The sequence below is a fragment of the Cydia strobilella genome, chromosome 14 (genome assembly GCF_947568885.1).
Source record: "Cydia strobilella chromosome 14, ilCydStro3.1, whole genome shotgun sequence".
Classification (NCBI taxonomy): Eukaryota; Metazoa; Arthropoda; class Insecta; order Lepidoptera; family Tortricidae; genus Cydia; species Cydia strobilella.
In genome coordinates, this window is record NC_086054.1 from 12,951,043 (window position 1) to 12,974,684 (window position 23,642).

The 23,642-nt window shown below is 37.3% G+C and overlaps 2 protein-coding genes across 2 annotated transcripts in view; one reads left to right on the plus strand and one right to left on the minus strand.

The window, feature by feature from the left end:
• LOC134747281 (uncharacterized) overlaps positions 1–23,642 on the minus strand; it is a 183,297-nt gene that overhangs the window by 65,941 nt on the left and 93,714 nt on the right. The gene's annotated exons all lie outside the window — the stretch shown is intronic.
• LOC134747272 (carbonic anhydrase-related protein 10) overlaps positions 17,898–23,642 on the plus strand; it is a 50,603-nt gene continuing 44,858 nt past the window's right edge. The window contains exon 1 of the mRNA XM_063681892.1: positions 17,898–18,444. The gene's annotated coding sequence lies outside the window, so the exon portion shown is untranslated. The remainder of the gene's footprint in view (positions 18,445–23,642) is intronic.

Below are 23,642 nucleotides of genomic sequence, written 5' to 3' on the forward strand. Positions count from 1 at the left end.
AACTAGGGGGCTAGTTTCACAGGCGAAACAGATGGCGCTGTACTACACCATATGTTTTGTCGTTACTGAATTATAATTTACGGAGCCGTACAGCACCATCTCGTTTAGCTGTCAAATTCAAAGCCTGAAATTGGACTTTACACATCTTAAATAATCAATAGGTCATTGGTTTAACTATGTAGCTATAAGAAAGAGCTTATGGTCGTTGACAGACGGTGAAAAGTGGAGTGCAAGCGAGGTCGTTTAGTAATACGAGATAAGTAATCCCGGTTCCCACCATGGCAACTTTATTTTTTTGTGGCGCCATGCTTAGTGTGCGGATCAGCAGCAAATGCTCCTAATTCATAAATTAATTTTTGACTTGCTAGAAATCGGGTCTACATCAAATACAAAATTGGATAATTAGTTATGTACGATCATTGCTAAAGTTACGAGCACTAATTACATAGTAGCTTCCATCATTGGAAGTTCACCGTGCACAATGAACAGTTTCGGAGTTCCGATTGTGTTTGTCCGTGTTACGTTCAGCGTCCGTAAAGTTTGTCTCTTTCGGTACTGAGGTATTTGAACATGCACATGTGTGAGCAAGGTCTCTGTACTTTTATACCATCTTAGCGTGACACATTTTGAAGCGACGCTGATGCAACTGCTGGTAATTAATGTGCCCAGTGAGGGAAAATACATAGACGAAGCTCTCAGTAATTTTTTTTCATGCGAAAAACGGAGGGTCTACTGTTTCCCACAAAGTTTTAAGTCATAAAGTATTGTTTGTCCGTATTTTCGTTAGTCAAAATTTGGTTTTTCATAGAATAGAGTAATCTTTCAGGACTGCCATAAAACAAACTTAACCTAACCTAACCTCTAACTATAGGATAACCTTACGAAAATCCTGAAAAGTTAACGGTTTCAAAGCTATGACTAATTATAATCTGCCAATCATTACATTATGACTTTCAATAATTATGTCAAAAAAGGGACCCCAAAAATGGACCATATGTCGGACACATCACTAATAGTTATTCCTTCAAAGTCACTGGTAGAAGCTAGTATTAGTATATAAGAATAAGAAAATAAAATAATTTAATGAGTAAATTTAGATAGTTCTTACTTCAAAATCAAATTCGGAAAATATGAAGCAGCTAATTGTATGTATGCCGGCCGTTTTTCAAGACATGCGTCGCTTAATGACATTATCCGTCGGTCTCTTGCCACCATCAATGTACCCGCTCTTCTTGTGCCGACTGGCATTATCAGAGATGATGGCAAGAGGCCCGATGGGATGTCCTTGGTTCCTTGGAGCTTGGGACGGATGTTGGTGTGGGATGCTACCTGCGTAGACACACTGGCACCGTCCCACCTCCAACGGACTAGTGTAAAAGCGGGCGGAGCGGCGGAAAGCGCCGAAATTTTAAAACGTAATAAATATAAGAGCCTCGGTAGAGAGTATCATTTCGTTCCATTTGGAGTTGAAACTCTAGGTCCATGGGGTCCCAGTGCGCATAAGTTGTTTGCAGAAATCGCGAAGCGTCTGGTTGACGTAACTGGTGACCGAAGAGCTGGCGGCTTTCTCGCACAACGTATCAGCATTGCGATACAGCGGGGAAATGCCGCCAGCATCCTTGGTACAATGCCTCAAGGGCCTATTTTAGATTTAAGCTAGTTATTTATTTCGTTTACGTAGTACCACTGTATATATCTTGTATGTAAATAAATGTTTATATTGTATGTTGCGATTCTGGGGTTGTTTCCACAGTAAAACTGCGGGGCTAAGATGGACGGCTGTCTATCATTTGTCACCATACCTGTCACGCTCTAACATGTACTTAAGTGCGAAAGTGACGCATGATATGACAAGTGACAAAACCGCGACCATGATACCGGTGCTGGTTCAGTTTGGCATACATACCTATTTCATTGGATTTTTAACACTGGTTTGCCTAAACAGATATGCATAGCCCAGCGCGCGAATAAAAACCCTATCCACTTTCAAAATATCGAATATCAGATTGCAAATAAAAGCAATTACGTCAATTTTGCATGGAAACCAATGTAGTCAGTTGAGAACTGTCCAGCGAGTTCATCCCCAAAGTTTGGGCACGAGTAGGTCTTATTGCACTTGGAGCATTGTTCGACAGTCTATATAGCCCAGTGGAATGAGGACTACCGCGTTTAATTTCGCCGCTAGGGTCGCTAGTGTAGAAAACGCACAGAAGTTTGGGGGGTTTCAAGCTTTTTTATCGGGAATTTTCACTCCTTATTCATAATTGTGGTAAATATTTGTCCATCTTTGATTAATCATGGTAAACAATAGATATAAATAAAAGATATAGCTCAATAAATGTTAGTGGTTTAAATAAAGGCCAACTAAAATATATGCAATATTAAACAGGTTGAAAAAATTACACATTTAGACATTAATATACCTTTGTGTATATTAGAACGTATTGATTTTATAAAAATAAGCATTGAAGAATTTTGAGATCCGTTTTTTTTCGACCTACATCTACAGTGGCGCCAACCGGTGAGCACAAGAATGGTAGCCCTCATTGCGCGATAACAGCTGCATTGAAGTATAGGTGTTGATACTAATATAATTATGTTATACTTGTATTGGAGTCAAACTAGGTTGTCCAGTCTAACTGAGGTTTGACTGAGGTCAATAATCAGTTAAATGATAATTACTTAAGACCTTTATTGAATACCAATTTACAATATTAATTTATCTTGGCTACATCGTAAACTTCGTAAATAGTCGACAACTTACAACTCTGTTCCAAATTCAAATTCCAGTAAAATATGTATTAGTATTTTTCAAATATGTTAAGTATATAATATAGAAAGAGCATTAAGGATGACTCACGTTAGACCGGGCCGTGTCCGGGCCGGAGCTTCCGGCGCTTACTTTTCTATGACATGACAGGTGATCTCGTAATGCTTTCCATAGAAAACGAAGCGCCGGAAGCTCCGGCCCGGACACGGCCCGGTCTAACGTGAGTCATCCTTTAGTGTATCTAAGCTCCAAAATAAATGTAACGAGTACAAATCATAAAGGCTCGTTAAGAATCAACGTTAAAAACATTGTACCATAGTTGTACTTAACGACCTGATTTTACGGTAAGTAATTAAATCGAAATCTAGCTACTCGTAGCTGTTCGAAAACGGCTGCCATCATTTTTCTTTAAGGTTGAGGGCTATGACGCTGTCTCAAAGATCGATTTTGCTATAAAACATGTTTTCTCTGCAGACTGGAAATATTATACAAAATTCTAATACTAATTGCGTAAATCGCAGTCTAGTATTAAGAATAGAAACATATTGACTAAACCTTATTTTTATCTCGTATGCTTGAGAAAAAATAACAACGGGTTGCACTCCGGGAGTGCCGGCAGAAGTGAAAACTTGAAAATTGTATTTTACCACATAAATGATAGTACTTTTATACTGATAATTAAAGAAATTCGTGCAAAATTATTCCCTAACCATTCCAAAATATTAATCACTTCTACAATAAAAGCTGTCATCAAAATCAACAAACAGTGAAATATTGAAAATTTAAGACTACGTATCAAAAAAACTGTGTAATTTTTCGTAAATAAAAATATCGAAAGTTTATACGCCGCGGGTGGATCGTGTGTCTATCCTGTTTCTGTGTAAAAACGAATTGAGGAGCCAATGAAACCTGTGAAAGTGAAATAATTTCATTATGTAACTAAACCTATACAGCCACAACATCCAGTTGTTTTACCAGTTGTTACATATATCAACGAAGGTGACAGTGCTAGATGCAAAACAGCCGCTACGCCGTGTTGTGTGCGCCGCGCTCCTTACTTCTGCGCCAAATTTTACGCCTTGCGCTATCGCGCCGAGTAACGTGCGCCATCGCGCCGCTGCTCCGACTGCACCACTGCGCCAGCTGCGCCACTGCGCCACCGCGCCAGTTGCACCACAGCGCCATATGCGCCAGCTGCGCCACTACTCCGGCTGCGCCACTACTTCGGCTACGCCACTACGCCATTAAATGATGTTTTGTACCCCGGACCACCTACTGGAATGCCCCATTTGTCAAGATCGCAAACTGTATAAAGGAGATCGTGGACTCAGAATACACCTAAGTAAAAAGCATGTTCCCCGAATCGAACCGTCCCCAGTTCCTGTCCAAATTAACAGACCCGGGGCCTCCGTCCCCAGCACGCCTGTTTTCCCCACAGACTTGTCCGCACGCCTGGCAGCTTTAAAATCCAACACTAAAATAGCCAAACGTATTCCAAAGGGAGCTCGGGTTGTTGTGGCTAGGAGTCTGACAGAATGCGTAGCCAAGGTTGTATCAAATAATGATTTGCCCAGCTGGGAAGCTTTACTCACCTTTATTTATAAAAACTGTCATATCCCTCGCGATAAATCTAATCGTAGCCTTTCTGCCATCATCAAAGAAAACATTCTTCACCCTGACCGTTCAACAGATCCCATGGTACCATTAGTCACGGATTATCGCAATACCAGCTTAAATCAGAAAATCAATGCCATTGAAAACAAAATTTCCGACGGTAATATAAGAAGCGCTACAAAACTTTTATTTTCCAGTGATACCTTGGCCCCTCGTTCTGCTGATGTTTTCACCGCCTTCAAAGACAAACATCCGTTACCCGTTACACCCGTGCAGCCTCCTGTGCCGTTAGCCCCAGCCACGCAACATCTGCAGGTTACTGAACCTGCCACTTTACAAGCGATCAGCTCCTTCCCTAATGGCTCTGCCGGTGGTCTTGACGGTATAACCCCTCAGCATCTTAAAGACCTAACCAGCCCACTAATGGGCGATGCTGGGGAATCTCTACTTAAGGAGCTGACCGCTTTGATTAATTTAATGCTATCAGGTAACATATGCAGTGAAATCGTCCCTGTCCTCTACGGCGCCAACCTGATAGCTTTAAAGAAAAAAGACGGCGGTATCCGTCCCATTGCGGTGGGAAGCTCAATACGACGGCTCGCCTCTAAATTATGTTGCAGCGAGTTTCGTACTCGACTCACGGACAAGTTTAAACCCAAACAGCTTGGCTTCGGTGTCAGAGGCGGGTGCGAAGCTGCTGTACACGCCACACGTTCATTTCTGACCCATTCAAATTTCGAAGTATTAGTTAAAGTTGACGTCAGAAATGCGTTTAATTCTATTGACCGAAGTACACTTCTACAGGAAATTAAAAACGAAATTCCGGAGATTCTTGATTACCTCACGCAATGTTATGGTACTCCATCTAAACTAATGTTTGACGATAAAGAAATCACCTCAAGCGTTGGATGCCAGCAGGGCGATCCTTTAGGGCCCGTTATGTTTAGCCTCGCTATCCACCCCATAATTTCCCAATTAACTTCTCACCTAAATATCTGGTATTTAGACGATGGGACCCTAGGAGGGATGGCATCTTCAGTTTTAAGTGACCTTAACACAGTTATTAAGCGTTTTTCTGAGATAGGTCTCATACTCAACTTCACTAAGTGTGAGGTTTTTGTTTCAGAAAAGCTGTCTGCCAGCGCCCAGGCTGACATTATTCAAAATTTTGAGCGTGTTACGCCAAATTTTACCTTGCAAACCCGTGAATCCCTTACCTTACTTGGCGCACCAATATACGATGATGGCATTCCTCCAGCCATAAATTCAAAATTAAACAATTTCCATGATTGTTCGGACTTACTTTTTAAAATTAACGCCCACATAGCCCTTTACATCTTGCGCTTGTGCCTGTTCTCACCTAAATTCTTGTATATTCTACGCTGCTGCCCCATATGGAAATTTCCCAGTCTGACGTCTTTTATTGACAATACTCAAAAAAATTCAATCTGCAAAATTTTTAACATCTCGTTAAATCCCCAAACTTGGTCCCAAGCTATTCTGCCTATCAATTATGGCGGGCTGGGTATTCGCTCCACGGGGGACCTGGCTCTCCCTGCTTTTCTCTCATCTGTGCATAGCACCGTCAGTCTCATCAGTGATATTCTTAACGTCCTCAATCCCACTGATTTGATAGTGACGGGCTTGGCAGAAGCGGAGTCTACATGGGGAGCCAGATTTCCCGGTGAGAACCCACCTACAGAAAAAACTAGCCAAGCTGCCTGGGACTTGGTAAATATAAAATCAGCCCACAAAACACTTTTGAACGACAGTTGTAACCCCAGTGAGCGTGCTCGATTACTGGCAGTATCTGAGCCAGAGTCGGGACATTGGTTACACGCTTTGCCGTCGCGGAACATAGGATCTCTTTTGGACCCGGCCGCACTGCGTGTGGCCGTATGCCTCAGGCTGGGGCTAAAGACCTGTGAACCGCACCCCTGCTGCCGCTGCGGAGGCCCAGTCGACGCCCTCGGACGCCATGGACTATCTTGCCAGTCGAGTGCGGGCCGAAATTTCAGGCACGCGGCGCTCAATGAGCTGATCCGCAGAGCTCTCGGTACAGTTAACATACCGGCAACCCTCGAACCAGCTGGCTTGTCAGCGGCGGATGGGAAAAGACCCGACGGATGCTCGCTTGTGCCTTGGTTTTTGGGGCGATCCTTGGCGTGGGATGTGACCTGTGTGGATACTTTGGCTCCGTCCCACGTCCAGCGCTCGGCCCGGAAACCGGGGACGGCTGCAGAAGACGCCCAATTTAACAAGCGCCGCAAATATGCATGTTTAAAAGAGAATTACATATTTGCGGCGCTTGCAGTCGAAACCTTTGGGCCATGGTCATCAGACACCAGACAAGTTGTGAAAGAAATTTCAAATAAACTTGTCTGGGTGTCTGGCGATTTTCGAGCGGGCGAATATTTCGCTCAGCGGCTAAGTCTGGCAATCCAGCGGGGAAACGCAGCAAGCGTCCTGGGGACGATGCCCCATGCAACTTTAGGTTTTTAATATCTTCTACAATTATTCATTTATAATATTCATTCGTACACAAACATAACAATTTATATTACATTAAAAATTTATCACTTCAGAACTATACAATTATTTAACATTAAAAAGTTTATCTCTCAGAAAAATCAACTTCCATCCATAATTTCGATCAGATCACGTGTCCGTCTTACGAATTTTCAATGTGTCCAACGTGACCTGACGCGAAATCTGTCGCGAGTTTAACATTTTTTCCCCATCACAAAAGTGCACAGCGCCGCTAAAAAAATTTTCACTTCATAAAATATTCATCCGAATATAAAACTCTCTCTCTCTATCTCTAGACCCTCAACAAAACGGGCTAACATATTCATAACAATTTATAAGCATTCATAATGAGCGAATCGCTTACAGCAAGACGAATGTCCGGAACCATGCTACGTCGTTAGTTACCGGCGACCATTTTATCAAGACCTTCACCCTCGAGCAATAAGACCTTTTAGCCAAAGAAGAAGAAGATAAGATAGGTCTACAAATAGTGGTGCATCTGGTAAGAATTGTGTTGTACATCATTTTGCATGTTAAGGTTTTGAGTGCTGTATGTATACAGCGTATGGGGCTTCGTTTGCGGGATACCGTTAAATGTGCTATGATATTAGTAAGATTGCATTATTGCACTGGGACGTTCGCTGCATGAAATCAATTTCGGATACCTGGGGGCCTAGCCACTGACAATCGTACATCGACACCGACAGACCTCAAACAAATAAAAAAATGTAGCGGGATGATTGTAGGTTCCTAAATTATAATTTTCACTTAATTATGAGATTTATGAGCGTGGTCTAAAAAATTAATTGCACCAAGCTTTGCACTAAAAGTAAATATTGTATGAAATTGTTTCTATTTAGCCCAATGGTTGTAATGATTGCCTTAAGGCGTTAAGTCCGCCATTTGTACTCTTTTTTGTAAATTTGTGCAATAAAGTTTAAATAAATAAATATTCTTAAATATTTAACGTTTGGTCTGTTTACTTAGAACTGCTAAGTAGATTTACCGTGGGAATGTTAATGCAGTGACTGGCTCAAATTAAGGAGAGCAAAAGAAACAAGATTAAAACAGGACAATGGATTAGAAACCTTAACAGTTACAAGACAGGGTGTGTTTTTAAGTGTAGGTATTACTGGAAAACGTATAATGAATGCAGAATTAATGGACTGTTTCCCATTTTTTATTTACCGCCCGGCGTTTGATTCGAAGGATTTGCGAGTAATCTTGTTTTTGTTAATTTTGTTTCATAGTTTGGGACGTTTTTGTTTTCATAAGACTTTAAGCCTTAGCTTCCTAAAAGGATAAAAGGTGTGTGTGAACAGTCTTTATATATGATCCTTGAGGAAAGCCTTTAAAAAATGCTCTGACCGCACTAAAAACTAAATTTTGTATCTGATCTATAAACAACTTGTTTTATATAATTCCTAATACATTAAAGTCACCAATAATTATATTTCTTTAGCTATGTTTGGGGTTAATGTTCGTTATATCACAATACTATTTTAATAATGCAGTATTTACCTCACACACAGTTTTGTAAATAATTTCAAGTAAAACCATATATCTAAAGAAAATCATAAGCAAAATATTTACGGAACAGAAACGACACAAACAGTTCTGAAGTCGCTAACTTCAGAACTCCGCCATAGTTTTTATTAAGTTAATGTCAAACTCGCGGAATTTTTCAAAGTTGCCAGCCTCGAGCGTGTCTCTTTCACCTAGAAGTTCCTATTCAATTAGCACAACTTTAAATACAGTCCTTTAAAATACTCGGCCATTCTGGTATTAAGAAGTCCTATGTGGATTGAAAGTGTTATGAGTTAAGGCAGTTTTATTTATAACATAACCGCCCAATCGCATAAGAATAAAATGCCATAACTGTTACAAAAATCCAAGAAGCTTAGACTGTTTCATTTTAAATCTGTGAAGGCCAACAAAAATGACGTAAGAGGCGAGAATTCTCAGATAAGTTGCTCTCTTAAGCAGGATAAGGTCTTAAAAAGTTTCTGAATGCCGCAGACAGCGTAGGTAAAGTTTCTTTTCCCGGCTTTTTCATGAAAATATTAAACATTGGAGGATGCACTTTAAGGGTAGGGTATATTTTTGCTTTGAAAGCATTTTCATGGACTGTCGGAGGTGATGCCTTAATTAGTCAGCACCCAATCCGTGAAAAGTTATTGCAGAATTTCCTGGTTCCTGGAAAAAGAGCTTTAATAATATATACTTAATTAAAGTTATTTCGTAGCAGCTTTCTTTTAAATCATTTCGTCGTAGTCTAAGATTTGACGTCAAGTATAACCTTAGACCGCGACATACTAATCCAACTAAACTCCAAATGAATAAGTTATTATCATTCAATGCAATCTAAAAATTAAAAAAAGTTATAAGAAACGCAACAGAAAACTAATGCCTTGCTGCAGGTGTAAAACTCGACAAAACCTAGCAACACTAGCGCCAACGGAGCAAGAATTCTAAATTCAAATCAGTTCGTGAGCGGAATGCAAAGCGCGAGGACGTCTTTATTATTCCGTTACAACGTTCTTAAAGCTAAATATACCGAGGAAAACGAGAATTGTGGCCTGTTTGCATAATTTACCTGTGCAAACAATCTTGTGGAGATTTGATTAGGTTAATTTATAATAAGATTTGCTTCGAGATTTTGTATGGTAGAAATACTTTGTAGGAAGCTTAGTACTTTTCCTACAATAAATTATGTATAATTGTTATAGTAATACACATATTATTTAAATTATCATAAATGGTGCTTTTAACTTATTTTATGTTTCTAATACTAATACTGGTTTCAGGAAAGTATTAAAAAAAAATGGTAAAACGTGTTTTAGCTGTTTCAATTAATTTGTTATCATCAACAATCATCATCATCTAAAGGAGGTGGATTCGTTAGGACGACACAGGTTGTTTTTCTCATACTAACGTCATATTAATAAATCATTAACTTCACATACTGGTAGTAACAGAAGTCTTTTCACATATATTAATATCTGTAAAAAAAATTGCACCAACCCTTATGAGTTTATAACTTTAAAATATTACGATCCTTTGTATTTAATTAAATCAAATTATATTAGTAAAAATGCACAGCTTTTATTTACACTTACATTTTATAACGAAAGTACCTTCCGACCAACATTATAAAATATTAACTAACCGAAGAGAACCTATTACCTATACTTTTCCCTACAAAAGAGCGTTCAAAGTTCCCCTGAGAATTTTCAAGCGATTAAAGACGAGCGTTTGATGTATTCATCCACTGAAGAATGTTGGGGAATCCGGAGATAAAACGAGTCTCCCTAGGGAAAGAGTCTGTAAGTGAATCGCGGTCGACTTTGCACCGTAACCGCATTTTGAACCGACCACATTCAACTTGGCCCCGCGTACCACTTTGATGTGTTTTATTTTGAACCTTGACTTGATTACAGGAAAGCGTCATTCGCTTGTTTATGCTTGAAGAAGTTTGTTTTGGAATGTAATGAGATTTATAGTCGATAACGGAGGTTATTTGGCTGTTACCAATCGTAATTGGACGAAAGTGACGTGATACAATAAGGCACCATGCACTTACGAGTAAGCAAATTGAAGGCCTACTTAATTTATTTAAGTGATAGATAACGAGACTACTAAATATTGTATCTTTTAATATGTTAAGCCCCATTTACATGGCGCGAGAAATTGCATTGCTAACTGCAGAGTACCTACAATGATTTCATTAGATCGACCAAATACGCATCAAAAGAAAATCGCATGTAAGTTTTTGACCCGTCTAATTGGGGCTTAAAGAGTACGTAGACATGACATATTACATTACTTAGTCAAGTCTAGATTTGTGACTTTGACATAAGTAATAGGCCTTACGATCTATTACAGTCATAATAAACATATCCGCAAGACACACACAGCACAAAGCACAACATTTTACACATTACGACGAGTAGTAGCAAAAACAGAGAGAATAAGATGTAACATAAAGACTGTACCTCGCAAACTTGTCCATTTAGTCAAAAACACGTTCCCGCATTTGCTTAAAGAAACCGTCTAGTCACACGTTGGGCGCCAATTTTCACTGTCAATCTACAGCGCCACCTCTCGCCCAGTAGCGGAACGCAGAGCATCCGTGACCGAACTTCGCAATATGTGGATATGTCACGTTTAACAGTAACGAAATACGCGTCGTAACTTTCCAATCCTACTAACTTAGTCGCGTCTTAATAAAAGAAACCTTAATTTAAGTATAATAGAGTTGAATATCCTTGTCATGCTTGGGAAGAGTAGAGGTTGGAAAAATAAGTTGATATATGAATTCGTATTCAGTTGTAGCGCTAGGATGCCATTGAATGTATTTTGCGACGCTGGTGAAAAGCTTTGAGTAAATTTGGAGGTATTTGCGTCAGACATGGAATTCAATAAAGCTGTACCGACTGACTGGGTTCCATGTTTATGGGTATTATGTTACTAACAGTTATTGATTTGCAAATTTTACTCATAGAAGGCCATCTTGAGAGAATCGATGAAGATCGGAACTTGAAAAGAGCATACCTGGGCCGCCCAGCAGGAAGACGTCCTATCGGAAGCCCCAGGTATCGCTGGTGCGACATGGTAGAGGCGGATCTGCGCGAACTTCGAGTCACTGTCTTATGTCGGAGGCCAAGTCTCATTTCGGGTCGCTGAGCCAACGTAGTAAGTACCTAAGTAAGTAGTACTCATAGAAGGGGAAATCAAATTAAATTTACTCAACTATTATATAAAAGAAAATTTGCGATAAATACCATAAATATTTGCTCTAATTTTTAGAAAAGAATATTTATAAAAGTTTCATGTCTCAGTAGAAATTTGTCTTGGTACCTTTAGTTCAACAACAAAAGCACGTAGGACGTATTTAATATGTTCATATCGTAAACACTGAAGTGCTAAAACTATATAAGTATTTCACTGTCACGAGAGGTTTAATTTATCCGCCCACAAACAATAGTATCACTGCGTGTTAGGTGGTGCCAGGGGTCGGAAACCGGTATTTGCTCCATACAAAAATACCGGTATTATTACTTTCTTTTTCGTTCTTTTGTTTATAATATCATTTTTAATGGGACGTTTTAATAATGCAAAATTGTTTCCTAAATACATGATTCAGTCCTACGTAATGAGCATAAAAAAATTCAAAATATTGGGCTATTTCGGAGTTTAAAAAAAATACCGGTTCCGAGCCCTGGGTGGTGCTAGTTAATTGAATTTACGTCAAATAAAAAGTGATAAAAACGGAAAAAAGGATGGATTGGAAGCAATAGTCTGTCCCGTATTGTATCGTAATAGTACAGTCCTAATCTGAACAGATTGGATTCGAGGAGCATTGCAAATGGCAAAATGCCAACAGAAGTCTCGAACTTGTTTCAGGGTTATTCCAGAGTAAAGTGTACTAAGCAGTCAAATACTCTTTATGAAATGTCGAAATTATTCGTTACTGTGAAGTTAGTATGAGACACGAAGGCAGTGATGTCACACAATGAATTCACTTCTTTCAATAAATTTATTAATTTAAAATAATAGGATTCACGAAGATGTGTTATATCTTATTTTTCTATGTATTTCCTTTTTATACATTTGAGGTCATGACTAGGTACTAGAAAACAATTTAATTTATGACGCTTTGGTCGCTCGGGTTAGTATAATTAGCTTTCTTAAGTTACTTTTTTCCATGTCACTTGCCTCAATTTAAATAGCAATGGGCACCTATTGGATGAATTACCAATTTCTTTATTACACTAAAATGGGATTAAAATTTATGTTCGCGAAATTAGCCTTCGGTCGACTATTTGACTCTCGTTAACAATTTTCACCGCGTAGGTACGCGTTGCACAAATAAACCCACTTAGCTACTCCATAAAAGTTAAAAATCATGACCACTATTTATATTAACAGACAATCATAAATATCTGAACGAGGCGACGAAGTGGGCGACGGTAATTGACTGACTGTCTTTGAAAAATGGGCAATGGTACCTAATAGCTAACAGTTTTTTTTTTGTTAATAAATCGATGTTATGTTAAGTCTCAGCAAGTTAATAAAATGAACATCGTTGATTATCTTTGATAACTTTGAGGTTAAAAGTATGCGTAGAGCGTATGCAAAGAGCGTTTCGTCCAAAAGAATTTCGTGGACACATTTTTGTAGAAGTGTCTAACGCCTATAGTAATTTGGTAAAGCGGCATACGATCCTATTCAACACTGTGATAGTGTCGTAACAAGCAATAATGTGTGTACGTGATGTATAGTCAAATAAAATGTCAATACCTGTCATGTCAACGACTAATTTCAAAATGGTGTCATTTAAGCGATCTGCAAAATATTTTTGATGAACAAAAATTTATATATTTGCTCAGCCAAAATGTATACTTGGTCAGCAACTTAAGGTTAGCAAGTATTTCTAAACCAGTTCGCAATTAATGTCATACTGAGCTGCTTTAAATTGATTTGCTTGTCAAATTAATTATTTGATCGGCAGTAAGCGATCCACCATTAATAAAATTTTGTTAAACAATCAGTGGGTAAGCGGATTATTTCATTTTGGATTGTAATCATCGGATCAGGTAAATTGTAATTTACCTGATCCGCATAAATTGGTTAGCTGAAAAATACGTTGATCAGCAAATGTCTAACCAACCTAACTTACCCCCTTTGCTGATCGGCAGATTTTATAAACAAAAAAAATATTGGCCATCATTTGATTACTTCCCATTCATTTCGTTCTTCAAAAAACTTACTGCCCATTCACAAAATGGGCGCAAATAACTCTTTGTTGAAGGTGTATTCAAGGGTAAAAATTTACAATATTGACCGTATGGTGAGGGGTGAGGGGGCCGGGACGCAACTGCGGCGGGGTGAAGCTGTTGGATCTGGGTAGCTCCGGCGCTGAGGAAGAGCAGCCGTTTAGCCCTCGCATGACGAAGCACGGTCACTACACTTGGCTCCACAGTATCGCAGGTCGCCTTCCAAGCAATCCGATTCCGATCCCACGCTCCGTCACGGCGGGCGAGGACTGCCCTCCCTCCGCGCCTCCGTTTTCGCAATTACTCTCTAGGGCTAGGACAGACAAGACCACGTAGATAGTGGGGTGCTCTGATTCGGTTTTAGATGACCTTGATATTTTGGAAACCTTGAGATTTTGGTGACCTTGAGAATGTTGGTGTAGTATCGTGTCACGTGGGCTGATTTCGCTCTGCCTGCAACTCTGCCGATTTTTTAAATCAAACGTTAGCCACCATATTATATCAGATTACCATTCCTTTAATATACATACGTCTCAACTAAACTGCTTAGACATGTTTTTTCTACTAACCAATTTTTAAATCGTGCTGACCAAATAATAATTCTGCAGATCAACTATATTAAGCAGATAAATTATAACAGAAGCAGATCGATATTGGTTATAATGTTCAGTTTGTGAATTATTTGCTAAACAAGAGTTGTTTATATCTTGCCAGCAAAATTGTTGTATGCTGTCCGAATTATTTAATGGATATTTCTTTTTGCAGATCAGTTTTAAAAACGGCTGATCATTTAAAAATTTCCCATTTCAAAACATTACTTAGCCGTTTTATTGATGTAAGTATATGTTTTATTGTATTCATCATAATTCTTGTTTACATGTTGATATTCGATGACTTCCAACATTTGTTGTCAAAGAGTCTCCTTGCCAGTAAAATACATTAGTTCCACTGATAATCCGCAACATAGCGAAGGCCAAAATAAAATCTTGTCAGGGTATACAATCAGTGAGACGGTAGCTAAGCGAGTGAGGTGTTCGAAATGATCAGGTCATTTTGAATATCTCTCGCAAATTTTTCGACTCATAGAGGACCTCTGTCTAAAAACTAGAAATGCTATAAAAAATCTTCCAACCAATTGAACAAAAAATACATCCATAATAATGATGTTATATTTAATTATGTTATAAGAAATTAATTTTATAACAAAAGAAATATTCCAAACTGTAACCCTCAAAGTTCAATCCTCCCAACGTCAAATAAGATAGTATCTCATCTCATCCAAACGCCAGACAGAAAGGCTGGCATAAAAGGAATCCAGGCTTATATACAGACCTTTAAAGTATATAGTTCCCTGTATTATATCCTCATGTATTATCGAACTCGAGAAGAAAATGACGATTCTTATACTTAAGAAGTTTTCCATACGCATGCGTGAGCGATAAGCCACGCCTTGGAGGGAAAGGGATGAATATCATTTTCTGGGCTCTGAAAAGTTTAATCTGATTCATCTGAAGATTGATTTCAGATAGAGACGAGGTCTTTAAGGTAATTTGCAGATGTGGGATTTTTTTGATGAGTTAATGTGGTGACAATAAAAAAGAAAACAATTTATATTCGTTTGAATTTCGTAGATTTATTTGTATGTTGTGTTGTAGTCAGTAAGATTGCCAGAAATTTTAAGGATGCACTGTGTTGACGGTGACGGACTACATTTTGTGCTAGTTGTAGAGTTGAACAGATCTAAGTAAGTGTCATTATAAACGTAATATTTTCATAGACATTTGACAGTAATGATGACATAATCACATTTTGTCATTGCAAATGCCATGCAGAGTTATCTTGGTCACGGACACGGACACGAACATTTTCGTGGATATCATTGTTGTGGATGTAATTGCTTTTAAGAGCCCGATAACGATTTTAGCGCAAAAATGTAAAATTGATAGATTTAGTTACGTAATATCTAAATAACAAGTATTGGTTTTTATTAGCACGTGTTTCTTGCCTTTTAATAATGAGGTCGCGAGCGTGCGTCACGAGAAGGGGCAGTTTTTAAAAATTCGTCAAAAAATTATAGTGGTAAATTATACAAAGTGATGTATAAGAACAGTTAAGAAGATCGATATAATGGTACTGTCCATTTCCATTCCATTTTCTGTAAATAAACAAATGAGGCAACAGGGCAACACACATTAAATGTCCCTACTGGCCTACGATGGATAACTTGTCGCGCGAGAAGACAAACCATACGTCACTTTCAGACACGGCTCGGCAATAAGAGATGGATGCTGTATTCTAATAATTATATCTCGATTAGCAGGTAGGCCATACGCTTGTACGCATAAGATGTTTAAGATATAAAATGTATAAAAAAGTCCTTGTATTGAATCTTGCTGTGCTGAACTATAACTTTATCCTGTGGTTTTGGCCGGTAATAACAACATAGTTAAGCAATACATATGTGTTAGTATTATTTTATGTGTGTGTTACGATAAACACGACTGTTTATTAAAAAGGCCAAGGTGAATTTGTTCTAAATGTTATCAAGGTTTATAAAAGTAATGTATCTGCGCACTATTGTGTTTTGATTAAGACTTCAATAAGATGAATATTTTAGGTTATTTTTTTTAATGCGTACATAATCAAAAATATTCTATAAAACCGGCCAAGTGCGAGTCGGACTCGCGCACCGAGGGTTCCGTACTTTTTAGTATTTGCTGTTATTAACAAAACTACATCATCTATGAAAATTTCAACTGTCTATCACGGATCATGAGATACAGCCTGATGACAGATAGACGGACAGACGGACAGCGGAGTCTTAGTAATAGGATCCCGTTTTTACCCTTTGGGTACGGAACCCTAATAATGATCTTTATTGCTGATCTCACTGAAAGAAAAAAAATATAGAGAAAAAATTAAGTAGGTAGAGAGGTGGAATGAAAACCATGCACTTTCCAGAAAAGCCTAAATTTTAGATATTTTTCTTTCGTTTCTTAATTCTTTATTGAACTCCATATAGATGTTTGGATTTCACAAAAAAAACTAAATATCCAGTGTCGAATCCCGGCAGGGTCGTCATGTAACCACAGCGTTAGCGAAAGGATAGCATATACAATGTGTGGCCTGTAATAGGAGCAAAAAATTAAACTGTAGGCTATACTCCTCAAACTGACCAACATTTGTTCAGCGACTTTTAAAAATAATGAAGACTTTAGACTTTGTATTTTTCATACAAAATAAATATTATCTTCAATGTACGTTATTATCTTTGTGATGGACGTCGCCTGTCACACCTTAAACATAACAAAATTCGCAATACATTGCGTCTTGGAAAAAAACTTTAAAGTGTATTAAAAATCAAAACAAAAGTTATTTTTAAAAGTCGCTGAACAAATGTTGGTCGGTATGAGGAGTACAGCCTACAGTTTAATTTTTGCTCCTATTTCCTTTTTTTTGGCCACACATTGTACAAGTGATTGAATTACTTTTTTATTAAATTGGGAATAATATACGTTTGGATAGGTATAACATAATGTACTCATTATTCCTATTACATCACCTTCCTGTGATGTAATACTACATCTATACCAAATTTCATCTTAATCGGTTCAGCAGTTTAAGCGTGAAGTATGAAGAGGTAACAGACAGACACACTTTCTTCATTTACTTGTGTGTCTGTCTGTTACCTTCTTCTTCATACTTCACGCTTAAATTGCTGAACCGATTAAGATGAAATTTGGTATAAGTAGATGTAGTTTCAGGCCTGAGGAAGGACATGGAGACAGACACAGGAGAGCATATTTTTATCAATTATAATTATCATCATATAGAAAAAAGAAGAAGTTAATAGTTCAGATATATCTGTCGAAGAAACATTTATGTTTTTATCTATTGCTTGTTGCGTGACCTTTTTAGTCATAGGCATGCCTCATTTAATGTTCACTGTTTTATGGATCGATTATTATAATTACTGTAACAGAGAGCGCCTCAAAATATCGTACCTTTGATCTTTGATCGTATTTGGCTTTTTTAGTTACTCGTATGTAGGAAATAAAAGTCTATGTCGGTTTTTATTAGTTTGAATGACCTACGAAGCACTGAAATATTTGAAGCATACGTTTAAATCTTCTAAATATAAGTCTACTACTCGAAAAACTCACGTAAAACTTGCACTGAAAACAGCTAGAAACAAAACTTCATGAAAGCCCGGGTATCTCAGATGATATTTACACTCTTTTTCATTAGTTTTCAAAGCCACTTCGTCCTTCAGATTTTTGCAACTTCAACTCATTACACAGTAAGCAAAGTTGCCGTTTTAATTAAAGATATTCAGTGAAAACCCGCCCCAAAGCCTTAACTCAGTGAGTCGTGGTTGGCTTCTTTTTTTTCAACACACTCATTCCCGCCTCTGCGACCCTCCCAAACAAACAACGAAGTACTACGAAAACAAAATCGAACACAAGTAAAAATGAACTTTGTCACATATCGATAAGTTCCCTTATCCTTTATCATAAAATTAGCTTAAAGCTCTTTTGTTTCTGAGTGGGACCTTTCAGTTCATTTCGTGAAAGTGGAGACAGGCTGGCAAGTTAGTTGACCGCGAGCATTCGCGCGGGTGACTGTGTTTGCGGAAAGTTGTCGCTTATCGCAAAAAATTACGGAAAACTTTTTCGTAAGTGTAATCTAAAGGTGAAAGTGAGAATTTTTAATTTTGCGAAGTGAATATTGAGTGTGTGTTGGTTTTGAAGGGTGAGTTGTCATTGTTTATTGAATTAAAGCTGGTAAAGATAAATAAATATTATGGGACAATATTAAATAACCGAAACAAATTTCTACTAGACCAGATATCCCTTAAAAACCGCATCATATCATTACTGAAATACATACGACTTGATTTTCTATGGTTCCGTTCAAAAATCTCAAAAGGCTGAAATTAACAAAAGCTCTGAACCGAGTTAAAACTTTTATTAGTCTACAATTTAATTACTCGTAATAAACTACCCACATCTCTTAGAGTCAAATCAAAACTTAAAATATTAGAGAGCTTAAAGGGCATTTTTTAAATTTTTGGAGGACAGAAAAATTATTTTGGCGATACTAGTTATATAATAAATGGTTACCTATATTTACTGCAAGGTGAACTGAATTCAAAATTTCACTCTAAAATACATTGAAATGCACAACTAAATAAATCAATTATTTGTGCAACTTCGAAAACTTACTGCTTCATGTTCTAGCTTCTAGTTCGATCAAGTGTGAAAGGACGTATGTGTTTTAGAAATTCACTTTAGATACGTATTTCTGTGCACAGCACAGAATTCTAACTTATTATTGTTAAGAGTTCCGACTTCTAGCTCCCTTGCCATTTGCTTCGTTGGAAAGTTCGTACTAACTTGGATCAAAGACTTAATATAAACTTAGAATTAGTTAACATGAAATTTTAAGTTAAAAAACAGTATTCTATTAGGTGTAAAGATGACAACAGGTATAATCATCAAAATATTAAAAGATAACCTACCCTTTAGACTTCCATATATGTAAATGAATAATAAAATAAATATTACATCTCGATTACCTACTTCCAGAACATGTAATTAACATAAAACCAATAAGCATCCAAGTTTATTTAAATCAAAGTATAATTATATACTATTAATCCGATCCATCCGATTCTGCCGTAATATTTTTAAAGCACTCTTTTATTTATACACTTGAGTAAAAACGCACTTTTTATTTAAACAAATGTTTTTTGTCTTTGATATTCAAAATCAAAATAAGTTTATGTGAATGTTTCTTATTCATATTTTTATTTGTCGTTTTTACAAACTGAAAAATGTGACAGGATTAATATTATTGTTACTTTTTCCCTGTATTGTAATTTGAACCCGATAATCGGGATGATACTTTATGTTATAAATGAGAAAGTAAGTTCAAATTATCTTTAAGCGTAATTCGCTGAACCGATTTAGATGAAAATTGGAGTGTATATAGTTTAACCACCGGTGAAGAAAATAGGATATTTTTTAACACAAAAAGTATCGCTTTAGTTACCCGAAGCACTTATTCTTCGCAAAAAAGTCGCAGGTAGAAGCTATTATTTGAAAATTACAATTTTATCGAAGAGTAGCTCGCAATAATCAATTGATATTTTCTTTGGTGTATGATATCTATTTCCGTTTATAATTAATTATCTACTCTGCTCTACTGCTACTATTTATGCTAATAAAATGTTTCTCATCATCATCAAATCTACCAAAAATCAAATCAGCACTGAAAGACATAGGTCTACCTCAATGATTTTTAAACGGGCTTCTAGAATAAACGCTCGACATGTTTTGGTCCTCGACGTGTAGATACCCGTCGCGCGCTCGATCAATAAAGCCGGTACAGTTAGTGCTCCAGTCGAAGATCCTCTAAAACGGATCAAATTATTACGAGCGTTTATTCGACTTAATAAAATAATAAAGTAGTGTCAGTACTTAAGATATAAGGATGTTCTGAGGATATGAAGATATGCAAACTAGAGCCCTCGGTGTGGGAGCGGAAGGCAGTGCAGCGGCCCGAATGGCGGCGCCTTATTCATGATCGAGTCAGCGATTTTGAGACTGAACGCTGCAGTGAACTCGACAGAAAACGAGATGAGCTTAAGGCTCGGCCGCTAACCTCAATTTCCTACCTTCTCCTACTATATAGGTGGTGTGCTGACGTGCCCAAAATGCGCTCGAGTATTTAGCAAGAATATACGGTACGTGAGCCACCTAAGGGCGCACCAGAGAGTGGATCAGCTACACTCTAATAACGCGAATTAAATATTGCCTACTCCAGAGCACACAGTCGCTGTGGCCGAAATCGGTCACGAGAGCATCATCATCATACCTCTAAGATCACAGAAAAAACACCGAACATACCTCAGTCCAATGCCCTGTGATGGACTGACATTAACATAGATACATATGTGTTATTTATCAATCATCTTAAAAATGATAATGATGCAGCAAATGCCTGCACTTAACTGATCATAATCACACGCAAAGCGATTTGGATTACCGGCGATTATCCTCATTATACTTCACTGGGCATTCATAATGTAACATATACCCTACACCATCCTACACGAATGTACAATCAGTATGTACGAGTATCAAATAGATAGTGACGACCTATCTGGCCAAATGTGTAGTGACCCTGCCTATGAAGCCTATGGTCTCGGGTTCGAATCCCGTCAAGGGCATTTATTTGTGTGATGAGCTGTGAGCAGTGATAGAGAGATGAGATTTTTTTTTTGTATACCTTTCTTAACATAGACATAAGGATCTGTAATATACATAATTTCAAATCACAAACACTATAAAGAAAAAAATATAAAAAATAGGTAGGTAGGTAATCCTAGGGAAAAAATACCTACTTCGATAGTGGGTAAAAGCGACTGGATATTTGTAGCAGAACCTGAAGTATTCCAATAACTCGAGGCGATAAAGTTTCCCAGAAGTTTTCGAAATAAAATAAATACCTAATTGCAAACACACAGATGTATAAAAACACTTTTAGACTTAGGGCCGACTTTTATAATAAACTATCAATATAAATAATTATTCATAAAAATTGTGATCCAAGAAAAAAATCAACCGAAAGCAACCTTTAAGTCAAAATTGCAGATTAGGTTTTAGCCGCCCACAAATTAAAACATGCCGAGACAATTACAATTTTTATTTTTCAAAATATATAAATATTCTAAATAGGTACAATGGAATGGGAGATCTTTTTGTAGGCCTCTGGGTGGCTAGATATTATATGTAAGTACTTAGAACGTTGCGAAGAAAGAAGATCTGTACTCTGGGGTCACCAGATCGTTACCATACCGTTATTAGCAATCCCTGTTCGTACATAGAATCTGAAACCAAATTAAAGGTAAACGTTTAATATTGTGATGTACCGCGGAAAATTACTAATTACTACTAAATAAGAACTAAGTACTTCCTGTTGTAGCAACAGTAAGCAAGTTGCCACGATAAGCATTGCAGTAGCGTAAGTGTTGCTAAATAGGGTGCTTGAAATAAAGCCCCAGATAATTATTACAAAAACATAGTTAGTAGTTATTTTTGAACACAAGTTTTATTTAATAAATCGGATAGAAATATAGAAAGTAGGTGAGTTGACCGTGACGTCATTGTGTTTTATATGTTCCATATTAGCAAATCGTTTTGACAGTTCTAAAAAAGAAAATAATTTGACTAGTAGGAGAATACCCTATTATTACTCTTTTTTGGAATATCCATATCTGTCGACATTCAATGCATGATTTAATGTTTATATATGATACCCATATGTCTAACTCAAAACTCAAACATAACTAGAATATTATTTTGGGATCCTTGAATATCTTCACGAGCCAGTTGATTATTGACATTTACTAGTACTGGTTTGGTTTTATTGGTCCAATTAATATAAGCGTTGAAACACCAAAATATACTCACCAGTGAAGCCACACTCATTACACTTTTTAATTCCAAATCATCTAGTCATTGAGTGTCTGTTTTACTTAGTGGAGTTGTAGTGAATGAGGTCAAGGGCTGAAAATTTAGCCCCTGGCTTATTCCATTCACCAGACCATCCACCAGCAAACGCAACACATCTGGCATAGGGCTGATTTGTTGAGCGCTATTTTGTTGTGCACCATTTTGCTGTGAATTTTGCCTCGGCATCCCTAGCCCGTTTAGGAAGCCTGAAACGTTGACTCCCATCTCGTTTAGTACTTGTACACCTCTGTCTCTAAACTCGTTTAGGACGCTTCTGATTACTAGTAGCAACTCGTTTAGCAAGCCTCTTGTTACCGTTAGCAAGTCGTTTAGCAGATTTATCCCCAACTCGTTTAGCTGAGACCCTGCCGGCGCAAAGGCCTGTGCTGCTAAGTTCCCAGTTTGTCCTGAATAAGGGTTGGTGGACAACTGTGCGAAACTGCCAGAGAGCCCGCAGATCAAGAACAACACGCAAAATTTCTTCATGGCGGTCTGCTTCTTTCGATGAACGTCGAAATAAACTGCCCATGCGAGTGAACGATGTATTTTTATACATGCAATTGTAAAGAATTATAAGTCTATTCGATAGATTTATATACAATTATTCAATATTTCAATATATTCATATGAATATATTTATAAGTTAGAGCTAAAATAAGGTTAAGAGAATATTAATTATATTAACGTGGTTTTAGAGTTAAATTAATACATTAAAAATATTATTTCTTGCTAGTCATATGCTCCTAAAACCAGTAGGTAAATATATACCGGGTGTGGCCTGTAATACGAGCAAATAATTAAAATATAGACTGTACTCCTCAAACGGTGACACTTTTGTTCAATAACTTTTAATAATTATGAAGTTTCTATTTTTCATACAAAATAAATATTATCTTCAATGTACCTATACAGTCAAGGGCATAAATATATTATTAATGCCCTAATAAGCATAAATATATTACTTTGGAAATATATACATTCCCAAAGTTTCAAAAATATGTGTAAGCTCTTACACCTTAGACAATAACGTCGTGTTCACATAGTTTTGAACCATTTGCATGGATCGATATTTTTGCCTTCGACTGTACGCCATTATCATTGTGATTGACGTTTCTTGTCACGCCTTAAACATAACAGAATTCGCAATACATTGCATCTTAAAATAAACTTTAGTGTGCTAAAAATTTAACACAAGTTATTTTTAAAAGTCGCTAAACAAATGTTGGAAGTATGAGGAGTTGAGTTAAATTTTTTGCTCGTATTACAGGCCACACCCAGTATATTAAACAAACAAATAACTTCCTTATTATAAATAGTGCATTTTAAAAATTTAAGGTTTTTACCACTCTGTATACATTTTAAGTATGTCGCTACGTAGCAAACTCGCTTGCATGTGTTTACCTAATTTGCACATTTGCTGTGTTTTAGGGT